The sequence below is a fragment of the Felis catus genome, chromosome B2 (genome assembly GCF_018350175.1).
Source record: "Felis catus isolate Fca126 chromosome B2, F.catus_Fca126_mat1.0, whole genome shotgun sequence".
In the NCBI taxonomy this organism is placed as follows: domain Eukaryota; kingdom Metazoa; phylum Chordata; class Mammalia; order Carnivora; family Felidae; genus Felis; species Felis catus.
The window spans coordinates 44,224,294-44,243,318 of NC_058372.1; positions in this window are offsets into that span (position 1 = coordinate 44,224,294).

The window sequence follows — 19,025 nt, forward strand, 5'->3', positions numbered from 1 at the left end:
GGGGAGAAGGTTGTAAAATACAAAACAAAACAAAACAAGCAAACGCTTTGGGTATCAGGAGTATGAGTGTGCAGATGTCAGTAGGCTGATTTCAGGTGTGACAACAGATCCCCAAGTCCCATAGTGAGGTAAGTGCTCCTACAGGGATCTGGATGACTGAGCACCTTCAGGGATGCCTGTGACTCATCGGTGTGGGTTGATTTTCCAAAGAAGGAGCAACCCATAGGGCCATCCACATTTGTCAGGTTCCTCCAGGATTTGACAAGGTGACAGATTACTCTGATAAGTTAATTTGTGCTAAGGTGGTAATGGCTGATAATAGGCTCTCTGGTTATTCTCAGATAACATCTATACTTAAATGGGGCCAGGTTCTTCAGAATCTGATGGCCACAATCCATCCTTTCAGCCAGCCTGTTCCTCCCTGTTCCTGGAGCATGCCCTCTGCTTTCAGTCTTCCATGCTATGCACTGGCAGTTCCCTCTGCCTGGGTGCCTTTGCCTGACAAGCTCAAATTCTTCCACCAATGAGCAACTGAAAATAATAGCAACAAATGCTACATACCCTATTCTAAGACAGTGATTCTCAAAGAGTTGTCCCGGGACCAGCAGCATTGACATAACTGGAGAAATTATTAGAACTGCAAATTCTTGGGCCCACCCCAGATCTATTGACTCAGAAACTTGGGGCGAAGTCCAGAAACCTGTGTTTAACAAGGCTTCCAGGGGGTTCTGACACACGCGAAAGCTCAAAACCAGTATCCTAACCAGGATGCTGTCCTACATCAGCTTGTCTAATTTTCACAGCAGCCCTCTGAGGTGGGTACTAAGATTGCCCCCATTTTACAGACGAGGGAATCGAGGCACAGAAAGTTTAAGCAACTTGACAGAAGTTGTAAGCTGGTAAATGGTAGAGCTAAGCTTTGAATCCAGCAATCTGGCTCAAGAATGTGGTTGCTCTGCTTCCCAAGTATATTACGCTTTGCATCAATGCTTCTGCAAAGCTTCTTGTGATTTCGATCTCCCAAATCTCACCCAACAACATCAGTAGTCCTCACACCCCTTTCTTCTCTCATGATACTCATGTTTTTCCTGTCATTCTATCTCCACTACCCAGTTACAATGAGCTATATTACAATGAGCAAACTTTGGTATATGATGGAATCCAAACTTTGGAAAGAATGAATAATTGAATGAATTGATCAGTGAATCGATAAATGTCTTGACTCAGACGTAACTTGATCAGTATTTTCCAGAGAGCTTTAAAAAAAAAATACTTTCCAGAATCCTATCCCTCACCTACTTAATCAGATTCTCCATGAGTGGAGCCTGGAAATCTGTATTTTAAAAAGTCAAAACCCAAAGAAGGAACCTGGGTTTAAGAAAAAGTTGTCCCCGGGGTGCCTGGGTGGCTCAGTCGGTAGAGCGACCAACTTCGGCTCAGGTCATGATCTCACAGCTCGTGGGTTCGAGCCCTGCGTCGGGCTCTGTGCTGACAGCTCGGAACCTGGAGCCTGCTTCTGATTCTGTGTCTCCCTCTCTCTCTGCCCCTAACCCACTCACATTCTGTCTCTGTCTCTCTCAAAAGTAAATAAACATTAAAAAAAATTTTTTTAAAGAAAAAGTTGTCCCCCATAAACTGATTTCTGCACCCATGGACCCTCTGTCTTAATTAGCACTGACAATTTCAGATAGTTTGGCAAGACCAAGTTGAGGGCATGAATGGGGAAAAGGGAGGTGTCTTTGGACCTTAAATCCTGTCCCATGGGGAGTTGCTAACCCTGTAGTAAATCCTTCCTGGAAGAAAGCCTAAACATGCTTCAGATTTTAGGCACATCTGATATTCCTTGAATAAGATCATATAAGAAACACCTGCATTAGGTACCACTGAGCTGTATATGGTAAGGCTTTGTTTTTTTTACCTCCAGAACAGGCAGTCCTCAGCATATATATATATATATATATATATATATATATATATATATATAAATGGGTCATATTCCAAAAATGTATTTGTAAGTTGAGTTGTTTGGAACTCAGAAAACACTTTCCCACAGAAGTAATATTAGAAAAAGGGTTCCAGTTCTCTGCCAAAACACAAAAACTGATTTAGAACGCTGTCCGAAATAGCAGTTCAGATGGGCTACATGGACATCCATGGGAAATGTGGCCGGGACCAGCCCAACTTGGAACTGGGGATTATGGGAGCACAGTGACTTCTGGGTGAGACTGGGCTGTGACAGCATCAGAGGCATGTCTTGGTTGTCCTCCCTCCCTCAACACATGCACACACACAATTTGGTGGCCACTGGGCACATAATAGAAAAACAAAGTAATCACTCAAGGAAGAATACTTGGGATCCAATGAAACCCTTCGTCCCTTTACTTGTGCAGTCAGGACCTTCCCCAGACCTTAGCTCAGAGCTCCCCAGATAGGCTACAATCAGCAGTGTTTGCCCCAACCTCTGACATCCTCTTGCATCCTCTGACATGGATATATTCTGCAACCTGTAATTACTTAGCTGTGTGAAATCAGGCTACATTCTCTGGGACTCGGTTTCCTCATTGGTAAAATGTTGGGGAAAAGGAATGGTTTATCTAGTCTGTAAGTTCTTTCTAGATCTAATATTCCAGAAATCAATAAAAATAGTTTCCTCTACTTCCTTGTGAAAAGATTTGCCAGTATGCCAACTGTTCTACATTTTCCATGCTTGGCAGTGAAATACTGAAACCTCCTCTCTTCTCAGGCCCAACGATGCACCCAAAAGCACCAAGACTGGTAAGGGACAGTTTCATTTCACTCTTACTAAAGTTATTTCATTTAATTCTCACTTGCCCACATCCAAACTTCACTTAAGCAACCATAGCTCTTTGGGTTTAATCCCTGTACTTAATGGGACATTTCTCAACACACAGCAGATTGAGGATCAAGTGGGAAAGTAATAATAATTTACCGACATGGAAGGTAAAAAGACGAAAAGAATTTTAAAACTCAAGGGAATTTGAAGTTATTTTAGGAAAAAAACCTTTTAAAGGAACCAATTCACTTAATTTTAATGTGCATCATCATGGACTCGAATTTAACTCAGGACAAAACGTGGTTTCTTTGACAGTACTCCCCTCTCCCAAAGGTAATACTACCTAGAAGAAAAGAAGTGAAGACATGTGGTTATCATCAACCAGTCTTCCCAAGTGAAGACTTGGGATTGGTGGCATCTGATAGAATTTGAGCTCAGAATTCCATGCCAACTGTAAGGATAATGTGCCCCTATGATAGGCTAAGGATGTGCCTAGAGTTGGCATTAAGAACTTCAACAAAGTCCAGTTAGTTTCAACTGCCGTATATCTTTAATGAGATTCAATTCTCCGACCAAGATAAGAACAGAAACTTTTGCTTTCACTCCCTAAACACACATACATAACAACAACAACAGCAACAACAAAACAAAGTAAACAGAACAAAAGCAAAAATTAACCCAAATAATATACAACAAAAATTCCCCAATCCCCAACACCTTCCTAGCCAGCCTCATAAGAATACTAGGGAATTGTTTGGGGTAGGAAGTCTGGTTCTAGAACCTCTGGAATTTCAGATCTCAGAACCAGTGTTTGAATCTAATAATATCTTATCAGCCTTCTACTGTGTGTCAGACACTTTGCTGAGTGTTTTATATGCACTCTTTAATTCAACCCTTAAAACAACCAAGCGAGGAATGTGTTATCTCCATTTTGCTTAGTAAGCATTTATATTCCAGTTTAAAGAAGGAAAAAAAAATGGAGAGAAGTTAGCCAGTCTTTTTACCTGGTCCAGCAACTCCATGTTTCTACACACCAGAAGCCTACCTACACTTGGGTAGATTACAGAGATCATATATGGCCCAAGTCCAAAACCAATTCATTCTTACACTCTAAAAATCGGCCTTGATTCTCAAAGTGTGGTCCCCGGACCAGAAGTGTCATCATCACCAGGGAGCTGGTTAGAAATGCAGAGTGTCAGGGCTCACCCCAGACAGCATATTTTAACCAGATCTTCAGATAACCTGCGTGCACACTGAATTTGAGGAGCTCTGATCTCAGGCACACGCAGAGTAGCAATTCTTCCTGGCCCTCTGATGGTGGATGCCTAGAGACTTCTTAGCCCTCACATCTCAGGAGAAAGGCAGAACTTGTGTCCACAATATTTCAGGCTGCTGGGCCTCTATCTGCTTTCCTATTCTCCTCTCATGAGCTCATAACGTCCTTTGTCTGATAATCCACCTCGTGAAAACCATCCCGCAAGACTCAACTCGGGTATCATGGAGACTCTTCCTACCTGCCCTCCTATTCCAAGACAGAATTCACCACTTCCATCTTTTTCGTCCCCACTAAAGATCAGATCAATGCTGCTGGAACTTCTTTGACTGCAAACCATAATAAGACACACTTTAAAAACACACCTGGGGGCACCTGGATGACACAGTTGGTTAAGCATCTGACTCTTGATTTCAGCTCAGGTCATGATCTCACGTTTTGTGAATTTGAGCCCCGCGTAGTGCAGAGTCTGCTTGGGATTCTCTCTCTCAGCCCCTCCCCCACTCATGCTCGCGCGCTCTCTCTCTCTCTCTCTTAAACATAAATAAATAAACTTCAAAGACAAACCTGAACACACACACATACACACACACACACTACCTGTATATTACTGAAATGAAAGGTTTATGAAAGATTACCTGTATTTACTATGTGCAATTCAGTCAGATATTTTCAATGTTACTCTGTTCTATTTCCTGTGTTCACGTGCTACGTGGGCCAGAACTATTTGTGAAACCCTGTACATAGTTATTTCTTTCAGAGGAACTGCAACACTAGGTGATTTCGTCTCATGTCTATCACCTCTTCTAGATAAAGAGGATGTGGCCCCATGTCTGACACCTATAGGGACTCAGTCATGTTTGTTGAATGAATAGTGAATGGATGCATGAATCTTGTTGGGATCTGCTTTTGAAGACGGCTGCCACGCCACCCCTTTGCTCCTTGGCCCCACTGCCATAATTGAGAGAAAAAAAATATGAAGTCTTGTTTATCAACCACCAACCACAACTTTAAAGCAACAGGATGGATTTATATGTTCCCAATAGGAATTTTCTTTTTTTCTTTTTTATTATTTTTAATATGAAATTTATTGTCAAATTGATTTCCATACAAGAGCCAGTGCTCATGCTCATTCCAACAGGTGCCCTCCTCAATGCCCAATAGGAATTTTCAAATGAAAAGTGATTCTACAGAGTATTGTGTTGAACAATAAGAAAAAAGAGAGTTTAAAGAGAGTTTAAAGAACGATAGATAGGCTTTGCATATATTTTTTTCATTTCTGATGCGTTATTAGTCTCCCCATTGTAAATTCAATGTAGCTTGAGTCACGGTAATGAAGACACATTTAGAACATTCTGTGTCAGGCAGATGCCAGCCTGCCATTTGAGCCTCTGCAGGGTATTCTGCCAGTTCACCTCCATTCTTTCTTTCAACACCTCTGCCCTTCCAGCATGATAGCCCTTGGACAGAGGTTTATGATGGGGAAAAATGATGACCAACCACATTCATTTATCATTTATATCCCAGGCTTGGACATGACTCTCTGGTGCATGAGACAGGAAGGGAGTTTGAGACTAGGTGTCAGGACCTTCAGTTCTGTTTTTGAAAGTCACAGGGTCACGGCATGCTGTCCTTATTGCATTCACAAGAGGTGTGTGGAAAAATCGAAGACCTGGAAAACCAGTCTGGAAGGAGCAGCAACTTTTTCAGTCTTACCTCTCACTACAACACGCTAGAAAAACAAGCCTACCTGATAATTCTTTTATTTCTTTGCAGCTTATTCTCAAACATCACATTTATGTATAACTTGAGAGTCTAACGGTCTGGGTTTTAGTCACGGCTCTTAGCACTGAGTGACGTGATGCCCCCTGCCTTAGTTTTTCTATCCATAAAATGGAGATAATAACAGTATCTACTTCACAGGGTTTTTGCAAGGAAAAGAAATGAGATCGTGCATATAAACTCTTAGAATTGTACCTGGCACATAGCAAAAGCTTAGTAAATGCTGGCTAACTTTAAGATGATTACGAAACACAGAAACTGTATGTACATATATTATTCCTTTGCTACCATATTTAGACAAAGTAATAAAAGATCTTCTAAACAAAATGCTACTCAGACTAAGTGCAATGTAACATCCTAGGTTGGATCCTGGAACAGAAAAGGCCACTAGTGGAAAAACTAGTGACATATGAATAAAGTCTGTAGTTTAGTTAATTTAGTTAATTTACTAAATAGCAAATTTAGTGTTTTTATAAAATGTTAATACCAGGAAAATGAGTGAAGAGGGTTCAGGAACTCACCGTACTAACTTTGCAACTTTTCAGTAAGTCTAAAATTATTCCAAAATAAAAACGTTATTATTATTTTATTTTTTTAACGTTTTTATTTATTTTTGAGACAGGGAGAGACAGAGCATGAACAGGGGAGGGTCAGAGAGAGGGAGACACAGAATCTGAAACAGGCTCCGGGCTCTGAGCTGTCAGCACAGAGCCCAACGCGGGGCTCGAACTCACGGACCGTGAGATCATGACCTGAGCCGAAGTCGGCCGCTTAACCAACTGAGCCGCCCAGGCGCCCCAAAAAGGTTATTATTTTTTTTAATTCCAAATGTAGTTCTTGAGAATGCAGTAACTACAGAGTTGTGATAGGCCTCATGGAAAACCAAGAGATAAGGAAAATATGACTCTGTCTTCAAAGAGCTTACAGTCCAATTCTGAGAACAGAATAGCAATGAATTTACTATAAAGTGGCCAGTAAATGTCTTAATAGGAGTGGAAACAAACTTGTCAGCCTGATATTAAGGACCAGTTTCATCAACTCCACTGGTTGGTTGATCAACACAACTTTTCAATTCCTGCCTCCTTGAGGGGTGACTCTGCTTAGTCTGTATTTCAGTGGAGAATTCTCTCCATGCTGGATGTGCTTTCTGGTTCCTAAATAATGCAGATGTAAACTTCATTTCTTTATTATTTTTTTATAGGTATAGGAGAAAGAGCACAAACCTTGTAACAAGCAAACCTGAGATCGAACCCGGGTGTCACTTACTTGGGCAGGTTAATCGACTGCATTTCCCTTGGAAACTAATGAACTTGTGGGCTGTTATGTCAATCAAATGATCAAATGAGATGATGTCATGAGGACCCCTGGCCTACGACAGATAGGTCTTATTATTGTTGTTATTATTAGAAATTAGCCACGAGGCATGTGCGGTGGCAACCATACTCAAATACTTACTCATTTGTCAGGTACTCATTTCACCTTTCTAAGATCTCATTCGGAGAGTCCAGGATTGTTTTGCCAGATGGAAAGGGTGGCAGACCCCAATGCAAGAAGTTGCACAGATTAGGGGTTCATCACATGGGCTTCAGAGCCAATCAGCCTATTACCAGCTTGCTACGTCTGTGTCTTTGGGAGACTGACTCCACCCCTCAATGCCTGTTTCCTATCTGTTAAGTGTGGATAACAACACCTATGCGCAAAGGTATGTTAAGAGGAATTCACATATGTCAAGTCTCTAGAACAGTGCGTGGTACATAGCTAGCTTGGCAAATAGCCATTACTGTTAGCTATTATTATTCAACAAGAATTTCCTCTCTTTTTCCTAGATGTTCAACACCCCATTTTGTTCAGATATGGGGATGCAAGGTACTCCGGGAAGAGGGGCTCTTTACTCCAGCCCCAGGGATGAGCCATGATTGGTATAAACCAATCATACTGTTTCCTTCCCCTGTTAGGTATGTGGCTGAACTCTGGCCAGCGGAACCTAAGGGGAAATCTGCTGGTAGCTTCCAGGAATTTTTTTTTCTCCTTTGTTGAGTGCTGTCATGAGGGGGTGAGATGGCAGCCATTATAAAGCCATGAAAGGAGCCAGGAGAACCACAGACAGGCTATCTCAGGGCCCAGGCATCAGCGAGCTTCTGAGCCATCTATTTTTGGACATCTTGGTAAATAAGATAATAAATGTCTTAGTTGTTTGAGCCACTTTTAGCCAGATTTTCTTTTACTTGCAGCCCAAAGCAAGCTAACTCAGAGGTCACAGAGAGTGAGACACAAGCATCATTATTGCTGATATGATGGATGAAGAAATTAAGTTTCCGCGAGATTAAGGTAATTTCCTCAGGGTTATACAGTTAGTAAAGAGAATGGAATGAGTGAAATATATTTTTATGTATTTCCATTGAACTTTTTCTTGGTCCATTCATTTACCCCCAAAATATTTATGAGGTCTACAAGACACTTGCATAGCCCCTGTGGCATTTTCTGGCTTCAGGGCTTGGGTAGAGCTTCCGGTGGGTAGAGCAGGGTGAGCACACGTCCAGAGACTGCCACTGCCATATGTGCATTTCTAAGCCTTCATAAAATGTTCAGGGAAACGTCTGCCACTGGATAACTGAGGGGCAAGCCTATAGCAAATGAAAATATTTCCAAAAGTATGAATTCAAAATTTGGTTGCCCACATATGTGAAAAATCACAGAATCGACAAGCTATTTACAACGTTTATTTATTTTTTGGGACAGAGAGAGACAGAGCATGAACGGGGGAGGGGCAGAGAGAGAGGGAGACACAGAATCGGAAACAGGCTCCAGGCTCCGAGCCATCAGCCCAGAGCCTGACGCAGGGCTCGAACTCCCGGACCGCGAGATCGTGACCTGGCTGAAGTCGGACGCTTAACCGACTGCACCACCCAGGCGCCCCTCGACAAGCTATTTAGTTACAAATCATTAATGTTAATACCAGTCTGATGAGATGCTTGGTTTGATGCCAACAATTTTGGGAAACATGAAAAGACAGTATCAGATAGTAAAGAACCAGAATTACCCAGTGTGAGCCCCCTTCTCTTCCTTTCTCAGTTTGGACGACTTCCCTGTATCTTTGTATTTTGGAATAACTTGAATCTTTCAGCCTGCTTACAGATTTTCATCTTATTCACTTACTCATTCTTTTATTAATTGATTATTCAATGAGTATTTTAAAGAAGCTACTATTTCCTAGTCAAGTTGGAGTAAATAGTGAATATAAGCACCTGGTTTTGACTTACGATGATGGTTAAAATCAAGTATTAAACCAAGTATAGACAAAGGGGATTAAGAGCACACTTATTGTGATGAGTACTGAGACATGTATACAGTTGTTGAATCATGATGTTGTACACCTGAAACTAATAGAACACTATATGTTAATTATACTTGTGTTAAATAAAGTATAATTGTATCACAACAGTTATGATTTCTTGAGATGCTTTATGTATGTTTTTATTTATCCTCTAAACTATTTTCCAGGGTATGCATCATTATTTCCAACGTCATGGCTCAGGACACTAAGTTTCAGAGAAATCAAAGCAATTTTCCACAGGGTTAGACAGCTAGTCAAGGGCAGATCTAGGTTTGAGCCTGGGTCATTCAGACTCTAAACACTGACATTTTCGACAGCATGAAAAGTGGTGAGTAGAGCAAAAAGAGGGTGATTTTTGGACCAAATCTTGTGGGAAATATGGATATTTGAGAGAGAGTTATGACAGGGAGTGAAGCTCGGGAAGGATATAACCCAGTACAGGCTCTGTGGTGAGGATGAGAAGGACGCACGGATAACAGGAAGGAAAGGCATCCTAGAGCAGAAGAGCGATGTTGGGAAGGGAGACCGTGAGGAAGGTCAGCCAAGGCCAGGGTAGCTGGACTTAACGGAGGTGATCACAAGTTGTTGTTGGTTATGTAGAGAGGATGAGCCCAGTTTTTCTGAAGGATTGAGAGAAGAAAGCAAGGTGGAGGTATATACACCAGAGAAGCCCTACAACTAGCACCTCAAGGACCCAAGAGAGTTCAAAGACAAGAACGCTGCCAAAAATAATTAGTTGCCAACATTTAGTAAGCAGTTTTCTCATAAAATTCTGCATGTACAGGGTCTCCTGAGGGGGAAAAAATCATAATATCAGGTTCTGGTTTTTGGGAGCCCTCACTTCTAGAGAGTGATAGGTAACCCAAGCTGAATGATGGCTGCCATCTGTAGTCAGCAGCAGGCTCACCCAGACCCTACTGTTTCACAAATTTACAATATTTTCCTGAGCGCTGTTGGCATTTTACTTTGCCACCCTTGATAATTACCAAAGTATTAGCTGCAGATATCTCTGGACAGTGGGATTGTTGTTGATAGTGGGATTTTTTTTTTTTAAACCGGCAAATTACCTAACTGTATTTTCTAAATTTCCTTTAGTTATGGCGTACTGCTTTTACCATAAAAGAAAATGTAAATGTTATTTTTAAAACTATCAATTCCACAAATATTGAGGGAGGAGCTGTGGCTTGGCGGGAGTCCCTGTGAAAAGATCCAAGGGTTTTACTGAAGTCAGTCTCAATGGGAGCCAACTTCATGACACAGCAGCTAGAAAACAAGACAAAACAAGACAAAACAAGACAAAACAGAACAAAACAAAACCCTAACAGATAATTGGAAGCCATGGCCTCGTGGTGCTCTGCATGGGTCAGGCCTCACTGGGAGTATAAGCCACATTTGATTGGGAAAATGATAAACTAGAACATGTTTGCTGCTGGGAAACCAAGATAGAAAGAGTCTAGAAGTCAAATCACGTGATGAGAGAAAATAGACATTTTTAGCTTGAGTTTCTTTAGGAAAACCAAAGAGACATGTGATCGCTATCTTCAGCGTTTGGAAAGATGAAATGTGGTCAAGACAATGTTTGCTCATTCAACGCCAATGTGGAAGGTAGGGAAAGCACCAGAAAGAATGATAGAAAAGGGATTCCACTCTACCGTGAAATAAGGATTTTAAAAAAAAATACAGATTTATGTAACAGTAAGCTGCCTTGAAATCTTCAGGCAGAGAGCGTGTGGCAGCCTATTTTAGGTGGAACTTTGGTCAAGATGACCTCAGCAAACTCTCCACAGGCAGGGTCCACTCTTCCCCGGACCAGGAAGATTTCAGGACTGTTCACAACTCTCCAAATGCAGACCACCGGGATGATGAGAGGAAGGGTTGATGCTAGTCAACCGTCAGGAAAACATGAAGCAGGACTGCCAATGAGTAATCTGCCTCAGTTTCCTCAAAGCAATCATCCTTTGCGACGTGGAACGAAAAATATTTTCTGGAAGGCCTAATAAGCACAAGGTATACCAGCCATATATGTGTCAAAACGGGGGAAATATTCTATACACACCTATGGGAGAAGGGCTCAGAGAGCTCACACTGTGTTAGATTAGAGGGAATAGTGTCCGTACAATAGTGCCAGGTTGAGACCGTACTGGGCATTTGCTTCAACGGTCAGAATTCTCGTTTTTCCCCCCTTTTATAACCTAAACCCTGGAGTCTTATATTTTTGAGATGCCGAGCCCTGCAGCCCAGCAGTCTATCCTCACCTGAGCACAGACCTCAGAGGTTCCTTGAAGGATAATCAATGCATTCTCCTTTAGATGGAAGGAAGTGGGTCATATCTGGAAGGTCCCTGCTAGCAGTAGTTGTAATCTAAGCAATTTTCTGGTGAAGCACTGAGCAAATAAAAATGTTCTAAATCTTAGTGCCAGGATGAGGAGATGAGCATCGCCATCGGGAAGTTCACCACAAGGACAAACACCTGAAGCCACAGATTCAAGGTATCTGAAAGCCAGCCGCTAAGGGAGAGTAGTCAGTCAAGTTTCTAGGGGAGCAGCATCTTACCTAGAGGTTCATTACCAAAAGGTTCTGACCTAAAGCTCCCCGACCACACACACGCCTCCTAAGTATGAAAGGTGGGTGAGAGGAGCAGACAAACCTTTTTGGAGAAGTTGGAGCTGGGTTCAGAACTTGACATAGCTGCCATGCTTAGTTATTCTCCCTCGTTCCTTCTCTATCCATTCCTGCCCTTCTCTTCCTGGCTCGGTGCTCTGGCTGCATCCCAGACTGGCTGGTTCCTAGGCCCCGGTGGGAGCAACTGGAAGGAGATCAAGGTGTAGGAGAAATAAGTCAAGGGAGCTCACCTCCATCCCATGCTCCCTCTCCACTTTGCATTTTCAGCAGCGGTGTCCCTCCATTGCTATTACTGCTGTCATTTGGTCTTGGGAGCCAGATCTTGCTGCTCAGACCTCAAAGCGGTTCTGTCATACCTGGTTCCCAGGGCTTCAGCGGCCTTTGCTGGTCCCCTTAATCTTGTCTGAACTTCTACAAATAATCTTGCTAGTCTCTAACCCCCTGAATTCAATTCTGTTTCCTATCAGAGCCTGGCTGGTACAGCTGCTCCTTGGTTGTGTGCCTTTAATTATTTTGAGTCTCACCTACTTCATTTGTGAAATTAAGATCAAAGTTGTGATGGTCATTTGTTGCCTGAGTCTCCACTCTCCCTTGTCTATTAACTTAAATGTTGGAGGAAGAAACACTTCTTCCACACTGAGGTTTGAGCACGTGTCGGAGCATGTAGCCAAGATCAGCCAATAAAAGCACAACAATGATTAGATCTAGGATGATCAAATGACTCAGCTGGGGCCAGTGAGATACTCTTTAAGATTTGGGCCTATGAGAGGAGGCTCTTGTTTTGCCCTGGAGTTGGAGCTGTACACATGTAAGAATGGATCTGCTGAAGGTCACAATGTAGAGAGAACCTGCCTTAGAGTAGCCAACAAAGAAAGAAAGCAGGATGAAGAAATGAAGAGAAAGGATGTCAAACAGCTTGTTTGGGCTCCTGGATAGAGCCATGCCTGCACCCCACCACTCTGAGCTTTTTACCGATTAAGCCAACGAATTCTCTCTTTTTGCTTAAAATAGTTGGAACTGGATTTTGTGTCACTTTCCACAAAGGGTCCTAACTTAGATAAACATACATATTTTGTAGAGTTGCAGTCAGGATTAGAAATTACATATATAAAGTGTTCACTTCAATTCTAGCAAAGAATTCATTATCATTCTTTGAAAGGCACAGAGACTTTATTCACTAGAAGAAATACCTGTATCACAGATATTTTGAGATAAAAAAAAAAAGATCTTGAAAATCATCTGGATTTAAAGGGCAAGGGTTGAATAATGCTCCCTAAGGAAGAGAGAACAAGCATTATCTCCCGGGTGGCCTCAATTTGTAATCCCAGATCTGGAACTGTGAACTGTCATCTGGCTTGAGATTCCATAATCATCAGACCAGTATACTGTAGGCAAGATTAATATGCTCAGTAGGGCATTATTTACAGTAACTGATTTATTTACAGTAGCATCTCATTGGTGTCACTGACACTTGTAGGCTATTTGAGAAAGGTCCCACCAGGGCTTCAAAGCCCAAGTCTCTCCTCTTTTCCAATTCATCAGATCATTAATCAAACATATTCTTTCCCTTCTCCTAGTTCACTTCCTAAGGGCTTCCATTATAGCATTGTTGCAACCTGTTTTATGTTCTTTTTTTTTTTTTTAATTTTTTTTGCAACGTTTATTTATTTTTGGGACAGAGAGAGACAGAGCATGAACGGGGGAGGGGCAGAGAGAGAGGGAGACACAGAATCGGAAACAGGCTCCAGGCTCTGAGCCATCAGCCCAGAGCCCGACGCGGGGCTCGAACTCACGGACCGTGAGATCGTGACCTGGCTGAAGTCGGACGCTTAACCGACTGCGCCACCCAGGCGCCCCACCTGTTTTATGTTCTTAAACAGAAAAGAGAGCCTGAGGAGTCCAGGGGCAGCACATCCTCATTTTTATGTCATTTTCTTTCCTCATTCATTCATTCAACAATTCATTCACACAGTATTTATGGACTACCCACCATCTACCAATGACTGGAGCTATGAAGAAAAAAAAGCAAAATCATGGGTACTACGTTCATTACCTAGTAGGTAAGGCTAAGGTAAACGAGTAAACTTTCAATTGCATGACAGGAGCTTTGCCCTCAGAAAATATTTTCAGAGAGGAGCCTGGGTGGCTCAGTCAGTTAAGCGTCCGACTTCAGCTCAGCTCATGATCTTGAGTTCAAGTCCCACATCGGGCTCCGTGCTGACAGCTCAGAGCCTGGAGCCTGCTGCAGATTCTGTGTCTCCCTCTCTCTGCCCCTCACCCACTTGACTCTATCTCTCTCTCACCCACTCTCTCAAAAATAAATAAACATTACATTTTTTTTTTAAACAAAAGAGAGTATTTTCAAAATTGAACAGATTGGAATTGGAGGGGAGGGTTCTGTTTCTAAAAGGTTGAACTCCTGGGTTCATGCGGATATTCGAGTGGAGATGTTCCCAAGGCAGCCAGAGACTTCAGACCAGAGGAAAGAGTAGTTTCCAAAGTTGATGCTGGAGTTACACACAGAGAGGACATTTGGAAGTCAAGAGTGAGAAGGGGATCTCTGAGGCAAGGTTCAGATGAGGGGGAAAGAAAGCCACCTTCCAGGGTCAATGGCGCAGAAAGCAGCATCCCAGTAGTAATGTCCCTGAAGCATGGGAGAGGGAACAGGTTATGTCTTGGAAATTGTCTTCACATTCGGGTGCTGGATCTCTTGCCCTTAGCCTGCCTCCCACCTCCCACCTCAGCTGAAAATCTCCCTTCCTCTATGCACTAGAGTACAGAAAATGCGGGGGGATAGTTTCCAAAACTCCAGACTGCTGGGCCATGGCTCCGGGAGGCACTGGTGAGAAGAGGCTTTAGCAGTTGGTATGAATATAAACCTGGGCTTCACCTCCATAGCTAGACAGTCAACCCGTGGACTTTCACATGTTCAAGGTGTGTCGAACCCCCTGATCCCCAGCAAGCTTACGCACTGACAATCACTGACAGTTCTGCTCTATTTTTTTTTTTCTTTTTGACATTTAGAGTGTTCTTTATTTTATGTGATTTCACTCACATGGTTAGGTAGAGGGCAGGGGGTGCATGGAAGAGGCCAGTACAAACGGCTTTTGCTCGGCTCTCTTCCCTGACACACACATGTGCAGGGACAATCCGGGACCTCCCTACCTGCTGACTTCTCTGTTCATCCGGGTGTATCCACAGCAGAGCATGGAGGTCCGAGCCTTGGAAGATCATAAAAACAATAATCACTAATGACTGACGGTGATGATGATGATAGCACTGGCCCTTATTGGGAGCACAGTCTGGGTATGCTAGACCCTGTTATGAGTACTTCCCGTGTAGTCCTCACTAGGGCTCTATGAGGGACATATAACCAGGGGGAAATGAGGCACCCAGAGGTTAACGACTTGTTTGAGGTGACAGAATTGCTAAAATATCAGGATTAGATCCCATGCATCTGGCTCCTGAGCCGTGTATGGAACCCAAATCCACACCTTTGGTGCTCCAACTGCCCCCTCCCCCGCCCCACCCCTTCTAGCCCCCAGAGATCATCTGCACCATGCTCTTCCTCCCCAGCAAACACCACACCGGAGCACTTTCTCTATGGCTGGGTGACCATCCCTCTCCTGCCTGGCAAGAACACGCCTACACCAGAGTTGGAATGAGACTCTTCAAAAGCTGGAGGAACTTATTTGCTTTTGTTAGACCATGGCTAAATTTGTAAAAGCATTCAAAGAACTAGCTCAAATCTCCTTGTTCTTGGAATGAAGTACAACTATTTCTTTTTCTATAAATATCCATGAAATAAAAAATGAGGGAAAATAATTTGATACTTTATTTTATAAGATTAAGTAACCCAATTCCTCCTAAAAGGAGAACATGGCCAGATTCATAAATGTCCTTACTACTATTTTTAGCACTCTAAGAGCTATATACACAATCTCTTGACATTTCCTAACTTTACCGTTTGAATATTTACAAGACGAAAATTACATTTTGCTTATGTTTTCGTTCTCTCTATTGACTCATGTGAAAAACATTTGATACTTCAAATTGCCAAAGCTGCCTTTATCAGTTTACTTGTTTTTCAAATAACCCTAAAACATCTTAAAGTGTTTATATAAATATTTAATTACATAAAAGATGTTCACTATATTGTAAATACAAAAACAAGTTATAAAGCTCTCTATGGTATGATTCCACTTTTATAACAAGAGTTAAAATATGTATGAGATACATACAAAGAGAAACAAACTGAAAAAAATCTGTATCAGAATATTAACAGTAATTTTAGCTGAGAACTTTATATCTGAGCATTGATGATATAGAAGATTTTTAATTCTTTATTTTTCCTTAAGTCTACTTTCCAAATTTTCTGTATTACTTTTACAGTAAGAAAAAAAAACACATTATTCTTTACAATAAGAATTTATTAACTAACATTTGAGTGCCAGGCACTATTCTAGGTGCTTTACAAGTATTCATTTGTTGTAATTTTCACATCAACTCTTCAAAGAGGACAGTGTTCATATACCCACTTTACATATGAGGAATGTAAGGCAGAGGGCAGGTCCATAGGGCCAGGCAACTGGGCTTCAGACCCGTGGTCTGAACCATTCAGTCTCTAAAGCAATGTCTCCCACTTAACTGTGTGTGCTTTACAACCACTATGGCAACTGTGGCACTGTGTGTGCTTATACAACCACTATGGCAACCACTATGCTCTCCATTTCATTTTTTCATTCAAAGTCTTTTGACCTAGAACCAGCCTTGACTTACTGTTGGTCAGGCAGTCCATTCATACTTCCTGAATATTTAGCGTATGATATCTCTGAGAAGCAGAACACTCAGATATAAAAAACAAAACTGGTATCACGGATCAGCAGAGGCAAAGTTCCGAATGTGGGCTCTTCGGGGACCAGGGGAGGGGGAGAAAACACAAAGATGATCAGCACAACCTCACCTTTCAAAGACATCCACTACTAATGTTTTAGTGTATTTATTTCCAGTCCTCTCTCTCCTAACCAGCCTTAATGTTTATCAGGCAGTCAATTCATATCTTTTGAATATTTAGCTTACAATTTCCCTAAGAAAGAATCGTCTTCCCTCGTGTTTCCTATCTGATTATGTGTCCATCTATCTACATATCAATATTTCTTTCCATCTATCCTTGACCTATTTCTATATCTACCTATAAAATATACTTTCTTTTTAAATTTCTTTGGAAGTAATTTCAAACTTACAAGAAAGTTTTAAGAACATGATGGTCTCATAAAAACAAGATGATCTTTTATACATTGGGATTTGTAATCTGCTTGTTTTGTTTAATAATCTATAGACATTTTTTTCACACTCATGGTTCTTGCTTTTTTTTACAACTTAATCTGAGTGTTAATGACATGATGGTATTTCATTATTTGGATTTAAAACTAACTTATTTTTTCAACCTCATTCTGTTGTATATTCAATTGTTTCTGGGTTTTTTGCCACTATAAACAATAATATAATGAACTATCCTGATTGTAAATATTTTCATAATCTATGATTTTGTTAAAAACAATCCCCAGAGGGGGCGCCTGGGTGGCGCAGTCGGTTAAGCGTCCGACTTCAGCCAGGTCACGATCTCGAGGTCCGTGAGTTCGAGCCCCGCGTCAGGCTCTGGGCTGATGACTCAGAGCCTGGAGCCTGTTTCCGATTCTGTGTCTCCCTCTCTCTCTGCCCCTCCCCCGTTCATGCTCTGTCTCTCTCTGTCCCAAAAATAAATAAACGTTGAAAAAAAAAATTAAAAAAAAAAAACAAACAATCCCCAGAAGTGGAATTACTAAAGCAGACTTATGTTTGTTGTTGTAGATTTTAATATAAGTTGCCACGTTGCCCCTTCAAAATTCTTAGCAATGGACACTCATCAGTGTGAGGCTATGAGAACTATGAGGCTATGAGAACACCTGGGTTTTGCATGTAGAGCATTGAATTTTTTAAGGATGCTTCACCAATTGTGAATAAAGTTGCTATAAGGCTATAAATGTCACTGTGCGTATTTGCTGAAAAGACTATCTTTGCCAATTGTATTGCCATTGCTTCTTTGTCCAAGATCAGTTGATCGTATTTACATGGGTCTATTTCTGGGCTCTATATTCTGTTCCATTGATCTATGTGTCTATTCTTTTGCCAATACAACACTGTCTAGATAATTGTAATTTTAAATATGTCTTAAAGTTGAGTGGCATCACTCGTCCAAATTTGTTCTTCTCCTTCAATATCGTGTTGGTTGTTATGGGTCTTTGTCTCTCCATATAAATTGTAGAAGCAGTTTGTTTATATTGACCAAATGAGCAGGGGTTTTTTAGGATTGCGTTAAATCTAGAGATCAAGTTGAGACCTGACATCTTGACAATATTGGATTTTTCTATTTTTAAACACGGGATATCTCTCCATTTATTTAGTTCTTTTTTGATTTCTGTCACCAGAGCTTTGTAGTTTTTCTCATATAAATCTTGTCATATTTGTTAGATTTATATCTAAGTATTTCATTTTGGGAGGTCTTAAGGTAAATTGCATTGTGTTTTTAATTTCAAATTCTACTTGTTCACTGCTCATGTATAAGAAAGCAATTGGCTTTTGTACATTCATCTTGAATCCTACAACTGTGCTATGATTGCTTATCAGTTCCAGGATTTTAAAAAATTGAGTCTTTCAGATTTTCTACACAGATGATCGCATCATCAGTGAGCAAGTTTTATTAATTTCTTCCCAATATATATACCTACTATTTCCTTTTCTTGTCTTATTGCATTAGCTAGAATGTCCAGTATAATATTGAAAAGGAGTGGTGAGAGAAAACATCCTTGCCTTGTGCCTTGTACCTAATCTAAGTGTGAAGGCTTGGATTCACTCACCATTAAGTATGTTAGCTATAGGGGCTTGTTTTATTATTATTTTTTTTTTACCAATTTAAGAAACTCTCATCTATTCCTAGTGTATTGAGAGTTTTTATCGTGAAGGAATGTTTGAGTGCTGTCAAATACTTTTTCTGCATCTAGTGATATGATCATTTTTCTTCTGTTGTAATGGATTACCTTAATTTTACTCATCTTTTGGTTTGTTGTGAGGCCTCAGCCAAGAATCTTGACACACTCAAGGACACTAAATGGTCTAAAGTAAAGGAAGTAAAGTAAAAGAAGGATGCATTGGAATAGGAAAGGGTGGACATTCTATGGGAA